Source organism: Octodon degus, unplaced genomic scaffold, assembly GCF_000260255.1.
Source record: "Octodon degus isolate 3935 unplaced genomic scaffold, OctDeg1.0 scaffold00250, whole genome shotgun sequence".
Classification (NCBI taxonomy): Eukaryota; Metazoa; Chordata; class Mammalia; order Rodentia; family Octodontidae; genus Octodon; species Octodon degus.
In genome coordinates, this window is record NW_004524826.1 from 2,717,248 (window position 1) to 2,729,457 (window position 12,210).

A 12,210-nucleotide genomic window follows, 5' to 3' on the forward strand; every position below is an offset into this window, starting at 1 on the left:
TTCCACTGAGCCATCTCCTCGGCCCAATTTTTTTTTTTTTTTTTTTTTTTCCTGAACTGGGGATTGAACTCGGGCCCTTGCACTTGCCAGGGAAGTGCTTATTCTACTGAGCCATTTCCCTGGCCCTAAATGGCAGAAGGATTTTTTTGGGGGGTGGGGGAGGGGCTGGCTCAGAATGCCTTCAGGGCATGTTTGGCTGGCTGGAGTTGTGGGGATTGAAGAACAGCAACCTGAGGCTGACTGCTTTGTTGAAGCAGCCACTTAAACAACTGAGCTAAGGGGCAGGCCCTGAGGGATGTATTAAACGGGCACTGGCCTCTGGCCTAGAGTTTCCTTTCTTTCTGTCTTTCTTTTTTGTTTGTTTGGTGGAGCCAGGGATTGAACTCAGAACCAGGAATTGAACTCAAGTTCTTGAGCTTGCCAGGCAAGCGCTTATTCTGCTGAGCCATCTCCCCCACCCAGCCCTAGAGTTTCTGACTCAGCAGGTCTGAACAGGACCTGAGAATCTGCATTTCCGATGGGTACTGGTTGCGTCTGCTGATGTGGGTCTGAGAATCACACTGAGAGATTCACTGATGCACAGCACACACCTGCTGTCCCACACCAGATACAGGAAGTGTGGCACTGTGGCTGCCACACTACGTGGGCCAGTGCTAACCACACCTCATTCTGCTACCTCAGTATATTCAAAATAAGAGGAGTGCGTTTCCAGCCTTCACTTGGTAAATAAACAAATACATAATTTACATAACAAATACTATTGTGTTTGTTTGAAGTCAGGCTGTGGGAGCCGCTAGGGACAAAGTGAACGATAATACCAGATCTGCTGGGTATGGTGACACCCACTTATAATCCCAGCATTTGGGAGGCTAAGGAAGGAGACTTGGAACTTCAAAACTAGCCTCATCTACTTACCAAGTTCAAGGACAGAGAGACTATAGTTTCCAAAAAGATAACCCCCCAAAAAGAGAATCTCTGACCTTATGGAGCTTAAATTGTCATAGAAATGCTCTCCTTCAGTGAGTCATTAAGTCCTACGCATGATGATCTAAAGCTCCAGACATAGCCCTGCAATTTCAAGGTAAGGACTGGGGCTTCGGGCAGGAGGTAAATCCCTGTTGCAGCCTCAGGGGCTATGGCTCTAAAGTCCAAGTACTCTCCACCACAGTGACATACATTTGGATAAATTTACAAAGGAGCTTTTAGCTAAAATACCCTGAATTTTGTCATCCAAGGATTGCTTTTCTTTTTCTGAACTCCAGACCTTGCACTTGCTAGACAAGCATTTATGCCACTGAGCTACCTCTCCTGGAGAAGTCTCTGAATGGCTGAGGACTGTATGGAAGGTGGGAACCATCTGTTACCGTGGGCCATTTTTGGAACCTCGTGGCCAGGTGGCTTGCTGCCCTGAACCTCCTAGTTTTAGATGTTTTCTATGAACATCAGCCTCATAATAAACCAGTAGGTCCAGGGTTAAAACTAGGAATCCTTTCTCCCTTTGACCATTTATTCAATAAGTGTTTCTTGCAACCCCTGTGTTCCAGGCACCATGGAGAATGCAAAGGTAAGGAATGCTTGTGTACCAGCCCTGGAGCTCAGGATTTAAGGAAAACTGTTCTTCCTGTTTGGCCACCACCATGTCCTTATTTGAGCCCCTCTTTAGGATTGTTCGTATGTTGTCAGTGTTTCATGGTTTCGATATTTTTCCCTTTATTCACAATCCCAATTTGTGCTGATGTTATTGTTTTTGCAGAGCTATTTATAATAGAAGTATTTGGTGAAATAATATGATGATTCATTTATTTTATTATTTTATTTTATTTTTCAGCACTGACCATGGAATCCAGAGCTTTCATGTTATGCTGTATTCTCAGGCCCTTTTTAAAGTTTTATTTTTGAGACAGAGTCTCAGGTAGTCTCTACAGTGCCCAGGCTGAGCTCAAACTTGGGATCATCCTGCCTCAGCCTCCCAGGATGCAAGCATTACAGGCATGTGTGTGTGTGTGTGTGTGTGTGTGTGTGTGTGAGAGAGAGAGAGAGAGAGAGAGAGAGAGAGAGAGAGAGGCGGGTTTTCTCTCTTTTTTTTTTTTTTTTTTTTTGTACAATGAATTGAACTCAGGACTGTGCCAGGCAGGTGCTTGTGCCACTGATCTATGTTCCCAGCCCTAGTTTTCTATATTTTTAAGGGGAAATGACAGTGATTATTCAAGACCTTGAGAAAAAGGTTTTTAAAAGGAAGTAGGTCCTTGTGCAATGAGGGAGAAAAGGACAAAAAAAAAAATCTTTGGAAGGTAAAGCATTTATGATCCTTTAAAAAAGGAACCTGCCCTAAGGAGAAGGCATCTTACTTAGAAGGGGAAGAAAAGGTTTTGGGATAGAGTAACAGGAGCCAGTGGGTGGAGGACCGAAAGAAAGACATAGACATTCACCCAGCTCTTGCCTTGGGCCTTCCCCCTCTGCAGTTAAATGGCATTGCAACTTCCAGACGTGGATACTGTTTTGATTTATCCTTTAAGGAAAGAAGGGTTAGAGTTTGCCAGCTCCCTGCTTTGGTTATGTTGTATAGGTGACCCCATGCCTTAGGGGTTTGGAATCAGCCTTGGGTTCCAGACAGGACTCAGTGCTTAGTCCTCAGGGCACAAGGGCTGGTGGGGGCTGCAAGACAAGGCATTTCTTCTAACAATCAAGTCTCTATTTCTTTCAAATCGCCCATGCCTATCCAGAAGCACACGCACTCACATAACATAGCCTTGACTCCCTAAACCCGGCTGAGAGTTTTCTCCCCTCTTTCCCCAGCATTTTCACATCTCAAAGTCCAGAGTAGTAGAATAAGTTTCTTTCTTTCTTTTGACTTCTTTTTCAATTGAAACAAAATTTTGCTATGTACTTCCGGCTGGCCTTAAACTCAGTACGTAGCCCAGGCTGGCCTCCACGTTGCTATAATCCTCCTGCCACAGCTTGCCGAGTGCTACTCTCCCAGATCCTCGCCTCCTCAACAGTGCGGTTCTAAGCATTCCATCTGAGTTACCTGGGCAGGTGGGTCACATGCAGTTCCTGAGCTCTACCCTAATAATCTGACTTAGGAGGACAGAAATTTGCCTAGGACTCTGCATTTTAAGGAAGTTAACTGTGTAAATTTGATGCTGTGGGGGGAGTCAGTCAACAGACTGAGGAATAATACAACTAACTCTGTTAGGGTTGGAGACAAACATGTGGCAAGAGCCACTTCTCCCACCTGCTGAGTGACTGAGTGCATACTGTGTGCCAAGAGCGTAGCAGGTCCCTGGACACTAAGGCAGGGAAAGCCTGTCCTTATGCAAATAATCACAGAAATGAATGTAGAATCACAGCTGCGGCCACCAGCACCAAGAACTACTCCGTGGCAGGAAAGCCTCTGCCTGCGCTCTGAGCGCCTGCCCAGGATCTCCTCCGTCTCTACTCCCGTTCTTCTCATGCCTTACTTTCAGGGTGGACTGCCTGGCGTCCCATGAAGGAAAGGGATCTGACCTTCCTCCCTGGAGAAGGAGGTGTTAGATAATGGTTCTCTTCCTGACTTTGCTATCTGACAAAGGTCTGGACAGTGCTAAGGAACACAGAGCAAATCAACATGGGCTGCAGCTCCCTGCGTCTTGTGGCAGAGACACCACAGATCCTTGTCTTGTAGCAGAGACGCTGCAGACCCTTTCCTTTCCAGCTGGGTCACAACACTAGAATGAGGACCAGTCTCATCATCCCTGGCAGCTAAGTGCTCCCCTAGGGCCCCCGTTCTCTAAGGAACAAGGACAAATTCCAATCTTCTTAACATGAGTTCTTCCTTTAGGAAAAGGTACTTCATACTCTACACCTCTAAGCAATGTGTGCATGTGCATGTGCATGTGTGTGTGTGTGTGTGTGTGTGTGCGCGCGAGTGCACATGCGCATGTATGTGGTTATGCATGCATGAACATACATTATTGGGAATTAAATCCATGGCCTTCAAACTAAGCTACATCCCCAGCTATTTTTTAAGTTTTAATTTTGAGACAGGCTCTTAGTAAGTCACTAAGTTGTCTGGGCTTGGTTTATTTATTTATTTAATTTTTTTTGGGTGGTATCAGGGATTGAACTCAGGACCTTGTGCATGCCAGACAAGCACTTATTCCAATGAGCGATCTCCCCGGCCCCTGGGCTTGGTTTAAAAATCCCATCCTCTTGCCTCAGCCTGGAAAGGTGCTGGGATTATAGGCATACTCTATCACACTGTAATTTTTTGTTTTGTTTTGTTTTTGGTGGAACCGGGGCTTGAACTCAGGTCCTTGCACTTGCCAGGGAAGCACTTATTCTACTGAGCCATCTCCCCAGCGCCCTGTAATTTTTTATTTATTTAAATTTGTTTCTCCTAATCCTAGGCATGCTCCTATCTCCCTGAGGCATATATACATTTTCTGTGTTTTTCTGCGTGTTGTTTCTGCCCGCCTTGCTTTCTAGCTCCTAGGATGGAACACCCCACCCCTTCTATGTGCTCTCCTAACACCTTGGGTGAAAGCACTACAAGGCCATCTCCACCCTGCAGTGCCCCGTAGAGCCCAGCGCAGGGAGTCCAGAGGTCCAGAGTGAAGGGGATGCTCCTTCCTTTCCGATCTTCCTGTCCTGGGACACTCACAGTCTTCTCAAGGATGGCCCACCTCCCACACAGGGAGCATCTCCTTCCCCAACTCCCTTTGTCCCTCTAGACAGTGGCATTTGCTGGGACACACAACCACTGCCCATCCACATATGCACATTACTGCTCACTTGTGTAGGGCACTGTGTCTCCTCCTCAGCTTGTCTGTCTCCTGTGAGAGGTCCACATCCTGTCTGAAACAGGCTTTGGGGTCCCTTTGGTTTCTCAGGCAACGTGATGCAGATAGCAGGCGATGGCCTATGAGGGATGGGTGAATGCAGGTATCCACAAAAGTTACATTTCTTGTTATATAGGTCTTGCTTTATCTTGGTCTTAACCATCCAGCAGAAAAGAATGAAATAGGGAATTTTTTTTTTTTTTTTGGTTCCTCGAATGCCTTCAGGGCACTTTTGGCCAGCGGGAGAGGTGTGAGGTTCGAACTCCAGCAACCTGAGGCTGACAGCTTTGTGGAAGCAGCCACTTAAAGGCCTGAGCTAGGGCCAGGCCCCAGAAAAGAATGAAAATGAAGTATAAAAAGTAAAGTTACATTCATATGCTGAGCTGTAAAAAGCTCAAGTCAACAACTTCAGACATTGCCAGTCTTATGGAAAACCCACTACTATTATGGACTACTGGACTCTATTGGGAGACTCGGCTGAATTCAAGCATCTACAATATTTAAATGACAATGGAATGCCCATCTCTGACAAAACTAACCAAAAAAGTGGGATAGAAATGAACAACCTTTTTGCATCTGTATACTCAAAGTAGTTAGGATAGATATACAGCTCCACTCTCTTAATCCAATGAATAGAGAGGTCTGTTATAATAGTGTTTGAGGCAGGATATCATGTCTGCATCTTGTACAATGAATAACCACTATGACAACAATATGTAGTGCATTAATTACTACAAATATGCCAGTAACTGGTTGTGAAACTCTTTCATTGATATTTGTTTCTCAATAAAATTATTATTAAAAAAATACAGGCTTTCAAAAAGGGTTTTTAGAACTGTGACTCAATGAAGATTTACATTTATTGGAGAGCTTTTCACACATAAAACAAAGTGGTCCCACCCCATTGGAGCAGAGAAGATTGAATTAGGCCCAGGGGTCTTGAGTCTAGACTCCTGAGTCAGATTCCTGGATTTGAAGGTGGCCTCCCTTCTTCTGGCCTGAGTGACAATCTATGGGAGATTTAGTTACTTTTGTAAAATGAAGATAAGAGGAATAGGACCTATTTGGGTGGATATGGTGTTACATGCCTGTAATCCCAGCACCCTGGAGGCTAAGGCAGGAGGACTGCCAGGAGTTGAAAGACACTGCAGGTTTTCTTCTCCTGTGCAGCTTCTAATAATACAGTAGAATGAAGCAAGTGCTTTCTTCAGAAGCCAAGGGCTAGTGACGCTGTTGCTGGGCATTCCCCTCATGTACGCAGGCAGTGCCCGTGAGGGCCCCCTTGCAAGGATGGGCACAGAGAAGACTTTTAGAGCTAAGAAACTGAATGACTGGTGGGGGTGGGGAGGGGAGTCTCACTGTGCAGCCGGACTGGAGGCCGTCAGGACTCTAAGATAACTGTGGTGACAGTCCAGCAAAACTGCTCTGCCTCTTGGTGAGCTTGCCGCGTGCACTGCCGGTGAGAGACAGGGCTGAAACACTGAAAGGTGTCACTTATTAATGCTGTCATCCAGCTATGATACAGATACCTAAACAGCCAATTTGTCTACAGGATTTGCTTCCAGAGAACACAAAATCCTCAATACTCAGTAGGTAAGTGAGTAGAATAAATGATTATCCAGTTTATTATGCAAATTATTCAGCATCTTTTTGCTTCCCAGCTCCTCCCCAAAGTAAAATAAAAACACAACAGCTTTTTTCATTGCTTCCCTTCGTTTGATTCCTGCCAACTAACTTCATATTAATGCATTATTTCTAGAGTGATGTGGAAAGGTACAATATCATGGGTACAGGAAGTTGCTCTGAGTGTTTGCCTGCTTACTATTACCTGCTTGTCTGAGAATGTCTGCCTGCCCCCAAGTTAGCTACGAGTTAGGCAACCACTTGATCCTGTGTAATTCTCTGCTTCTTCATATCTTGGCCACATGAGAGAGAGCAAAGAGAGCCACATGAGCCACTGTAGTGGAGGACTGAGTCTCCCAGCAACCTGTGACCTGCTAGGAAAATAAGTGCGGCCCAATCTGATTCCCCCTGCCTGGAATTCAGACTTTGCCAATTAGCAGTAGGAACAAAAGAAAGGCAGGACCATGAAAGCCTTCTCCAATTACCTCTACTCAGGCCAAACTGGGCACTGGGGCAGCCTAGCAAGCTAAGAGAGACAGGGGATGGTGATGGCAGCTGAGTCGCTGCAGGGGAGATGGCTAGAACAGCCCAGGGGAGTCCCTCCCTTCCCTCCCCCTCCCTTCCCCACCCCTCCCCTTCCCTCCCCTCCTCCCTTCCTTTTTTCCTCTCTTTTTTGGGCACAGTCTTGCTACACAGTTAGGACTCATAGTGATCCTCCTGTCTCAGCCTCCCCAGCATTGGGATTACAGATGTGCGCCACCATGCCAGGTTTCATTGGCCAGATTGGTGCAAGGCTGACACAGAATGTGGTACTGGGAATCAAACTTTGGTCCTTGCACTGGTCAGGGAGGCATTTAGACCACTGCCTATCTCCCCACACTTTGTCCCTGCTTTCTAAGCACTCATTTCACTTGAGTAAGATTTTGAGTGAAGAAGTGTTCTTGTTTTTTTGATTTTTGTTTTTTTGTAAATACAAAATCTTTTCCTAAAACACTTACCTAGCTGGACATGATGACATGCTTGTAGGCCTATAATGCTAGCATTTAGAAGGCTGAGGCAAGAGGATTGCAGCCAGTTTGTGGACAACCTGGACTACACAGTTCATTTGAAGCCAGCCTGAACTACATAACAAATCCCTATCTCAACAAAACAAAAGAAAAACCACGCACATGATTTCAGTGGTAGAAAGACCTTGGCTCAAGGAATCCATGAAGGCACAGTGATAAAATGTGCATGTCCAGATCACATACAAACATGAGTGGCCCTCTATACTCCTCAGACCTAGAGCCCTTCCTTTAAGAAGGACAATGAGAGATGAGAATCATGCAGACAGAATCAAGAAATATGACAGGGGGTTAGATGAAAGCCACTTCATGGAAGGATTGAAGAAAGGGGATTTTTTTTTTTTTTAACTTCAGAGAGTAAAAATTGAGATGGGAGAGATTTTTTCAATCCTTGTAGAGCTGCTACCCAGCAGAACATGTAGCTTCTTCATCCTCCAAAGTTGAGGACTAGGGGCTGAAGATATAGCTCAGCGGCATAAGCAATTCCCTGGCAAGTGCAAGGTCTTGAGTTTGATCCCTCGTACCACGGGGTGTGTGTGTGTGTGTGTGTGTGTGTGTGTGTGAGAGAGAGAGAGAGAGAGAGAGAGAGAGAGAGAGAGAGAGAGAGAGAGAGAGAGAGAGAGAGAGAGAGAGAGAGAATAGGCAAAGTGAGAACTAGGAGGGTTGGAAGCTTCTACGGAGATAGGGTTTAGCTCAGTTTCCCAACAATGAGATGTTTTGCTTCAGGTAGGGAGTAGGTAGGGCCTGGGAAGTATTCAATTCCTTAACTGGCTACCTTGTCTCCTGGGACAGGGGGTTTGGACTGGAAGCCCTGTGACATTATCTGCAACTCTAAACACAAGGACTTTACCCATGATGACTATCATTGCCTCCTGGGCCTTTCACTAAAACTACACAAAAAGGTTGAAGATTGTGTAGACTATAAAACACACATTCTCTTTTCCCTCTAGAAGACTTGAAGTCTTCCAACAAATTGGATCATAAAATACAGTGTGGCCTTCTTATCTGCATCTGTTCCTGGGGTGGAGGAGAACGCACCCCACATGGTACAACCCCTCACTGACTGTGATTAAGGCTCTCCAAGGGCAGGGTGTCCACTGCCTGTTTTAAGCAGATGGAAGGAACTTTTATTTTTGAGATGACATCTTGCTATGTTGCTCAGCTAGAGCTTGTGCTCCTGTGGTCAAGCGACCATTCTGCCTTAGCCTCTGCCCATAGCTGGGACTACAGCTGCACTATGGTGCATAACTTCCCCTTCTTCTCATCTCCTACCAGTGCTGAGGTTAAACTCAGGGCCTTGCACATGCTAACAGAAAAAAAAAAAGTGCTCTATCTCTGAGCTACCCTCACCTCCAGCCCAGGAACTCTATTATTCATTTATTTGGACACAAGATCTGGTTAAATTGTCTGGAGTGGTTGGCCTCCATTTTTAATCCTCCTACCTCAGCCTCCCCACTACCTGGGATTATAGGCAGGCATCACCATGCCTGGCTTAGGTACTGTACCTTATTTTTTAAAGTGTGAAAGATGGACTGCTTCTTGGTGTCAGACGGTTTTCCAAAGGCGGTGGGGGGGAAACAAGGGGGGCAGGGGGCTCAACCAATTCACCCACACCCACAAGTATTAAGGAGCAGGCAGCCTGGCTCTGACAGCTCCAGCAATCATTTATCATCGCCTCCCTGCTGGACTTCATCCTGCCACCTCCCAAGCACGCAAAGGAACTGTGATTTCTCGCAGAGATCATGCCTTCTGTGACTCTGCTCAGACAAGCACAGCAGAACGCGTTTGCTGTGTGGCCTTTTCTTTCTGCGACCACACACCTAACCTGACAAAGGCCATGAGGGGAGGGGAGGAATCCCAGCTCATCTAACTAGAGCACGGAGGCCAAGAGTGGGGCAGAAAGCAGCCTCTGGAAGTCTGCCAGGCGTGACCTGGCAGCCAAGGTGACAAGCAGGTAATGGCTCCCATGGACGTGAGGAGGGGCCCAACTTTTCAGCGGGCCTTGGTCAAAAGGCCCCTTTTCATACTGGGTCTTCATGCAGTGCTAGGATTCAATTCCAGACTTGGTGACACAGGGAAGTGCCAGACTGACCTCGAATGAAAGTGGCAAAGGACTATTTCTGTTTGTCCCAACACAGGTTCTCTGATTTCTCTAAGAAGCCAGAACCATTTTGGAGAATGATTTGTTTTTCTATTAAGCCCGTGGGGCGGGGGGGAGGAGGTTCCAATAAGAAGCACAGAGTGGCTTGGCAAAGCATGAGGGCCCTGCATGAGGGACCTGGGCCCAGCCCCCAGCCAGATCTCTCGGGTGTCCATCTGCAGCCCTCGTAGCCCTCTGCAAGTTCTCCTCCAGAGCTGTGCCTTCTGCTTGCTTTGTACTGCAAACACAAACCCAGCCTGCCACTGCACCATTGTCACTGCTACCAGGATGAGTCACCGTGCAACACGTCCCCTCATCCCTGCCACTCTGTACTTAAAATACCCTGAGGCTGGCCGAGAAGGGCCCTGCCTTATGTGAGCATGCGTGTGGACTTGGGATTGGCAGGCTGACCTTCCTCAGCTCTCTCTGCAGAGAGGACTGCATTGTGTTTGCAGTGGGGTTCAGAGGCTGAAGGCACAGACAGCCAAGGGCTGGAGGGGTTCTCCTTTTCTGCTTCACTTCTGTCCCTGTGCCGGCAAAGTCACACCCTCTTTTGCAGACCTCTCCCTGGTAGTCTCTGATCTCCAGGGCCAGGATTTTACTTCAGGTAGTTGCTCCATCCAGCCTTATCTTCTGCCTGGCCACATTGCTACAATCAGGGCTGTCCCATCCTCCTGCCACTTGCTGCACTCTCCCATCTCTGCCTCCAGGATTCAGCCTCACCCCAGTATCTGGTTGCTTCCTGCTTGGAATATGCCATTCTCCCTCTGCAGAGGGCCCGGCCCCTCACTGTCTGCCTCCTGTCCTGGTTCTCTGCTGCTGCTTCTCTATCCACCCACACACAGCCTTAGCACACACAGCCTTAGCCTAGGGCAGCGCCAGAAACAGGACTCCAGAACCATCCCTCTTCCCAAGCCGAGAATGTGATGAAAAATCAGCCCCTCCCCCAAGTCTTCACCCCCAGCTAAGACTTTTCTCCTACTTCCTCCTGCAGAGAAGCCCTGTGTTCCTTCCTCACGCTCGGAAAGGACAGCTCTCCTGGTTCCCAAAGGCCTGCACTGCCCTCTGCCCAGCCAACAACTACACAGGTTTAGCTTTCACCCTGCAGCTGTAGCACTCTGAACTGGAGGGGCTTGGGACACGGCTCCACCCAGTCCAACCTGAAGGGACATTATGTACTTGAGTTGTTCATTACTTGAGTTAGAGGAGGTCACAGAACAGGAAGCAGGTTGGGAAGCAAGGGGAAAGGTGGCCTAGAAGGTGGGGCATTTGTCAGGGTGACCTTCTAGGGCCTGATGGGAATGCAATCCTGGCAGGTGCTAAGTGGCAGTGAAAAGGTGGTAAAGTCTGAGCCACAGCCCCAAGGTGAGACAAGGTCAAGAGGAAATACAGTAGTGGAATTATAATTAAGCCACTACTTACCAGCACATGCTTAGCACCAGGCACTGTGCTGAATACTTTCCCATACCCCCCACGTAAACTTTGCGACAATATTTCACTTCAATTTACAACTAAGGGGACAGCGCAGGAGACAAGTGACTTGTTCAAGGTCACGCCGTGGGCAAGTATTGAAGCTAGGAACATGAATGAGTCTGTCCTGGTGGTCTTCATGTGGGAAGGGCCTTGGCTGGTGGGGGCAGGCTGGGCATGTGGAGGGTGTGGTGATCCCTGGGATAGAAAGTATATTCTCCAGCAGCAATAGCAGGTTGGGGTGCAGACATGGGATCCTCTCGGAACCCCAGTGGAGGCTGGCTTGGAATGAGATGCAGCAAGTGAGATTCTCATGGGCTTCACTGAAAAGTGGGGGACAGTTCACCGGCAGTGAGGGACAAAGAGCAAAGCGAGAAGGCCGCAGTTTGAGGCGGACCTATCTGTCAGAAGAAGGCAGTAGGTCAAGGACAAGAGAGAATACTTATCTTTGGCAGCCATAGCATCCGTTTACTTGGCATGTGCCATTGCCCTGGAGAGCTAAGGTAGGGCACTTCTTTCAGAAAAAAAAAAAAGAGGGTTCTAATTAAAATGTTCTTTTACATGCTTCTTCTGGGGTGGGGAAAGACAGAGAGGTCAAAGGAAGGCTCAGGAAGAGAACCCCATCTCCTTCAACCACAGCACCCCTTCTCTGTCTCCCTCCCCCCATGGGACTGATCGTGCCCTCAGCATTTCTAGCCTCTTACATTTGTGGACACCCAATAAACATGCACTACAGAGGTGACTCCAGCCTGGATGGGCTCAGGCCCAGGCATCCTTAGCTGCAGGTGTGGCCTTTTCCCACCAACTCAGGGCTTTTCCACCCTACATACTGCAGGAGCAAGCAGGGGCGGCTTCCTGTCTCAACACTGGGCTCACACCTTGACTCAGCGGGCAGCAGCCGCTAGGGTTTACTGAGCACGTGGCTGCCTCTTCCCTGACTCTGGAAGCATCAGGCCGGCACAGGTCCTGCACGTGTGAGTCTCCAGAGAGCTCGCTCAGGAGCCCAGGTCAGGCTTGTCTTAGGCTTTCAGGGTTGACCTTGGGGACAGATGGTGGCCTAAGCAGCATCTCCGTGTTGAAGCAACCTTCTGTC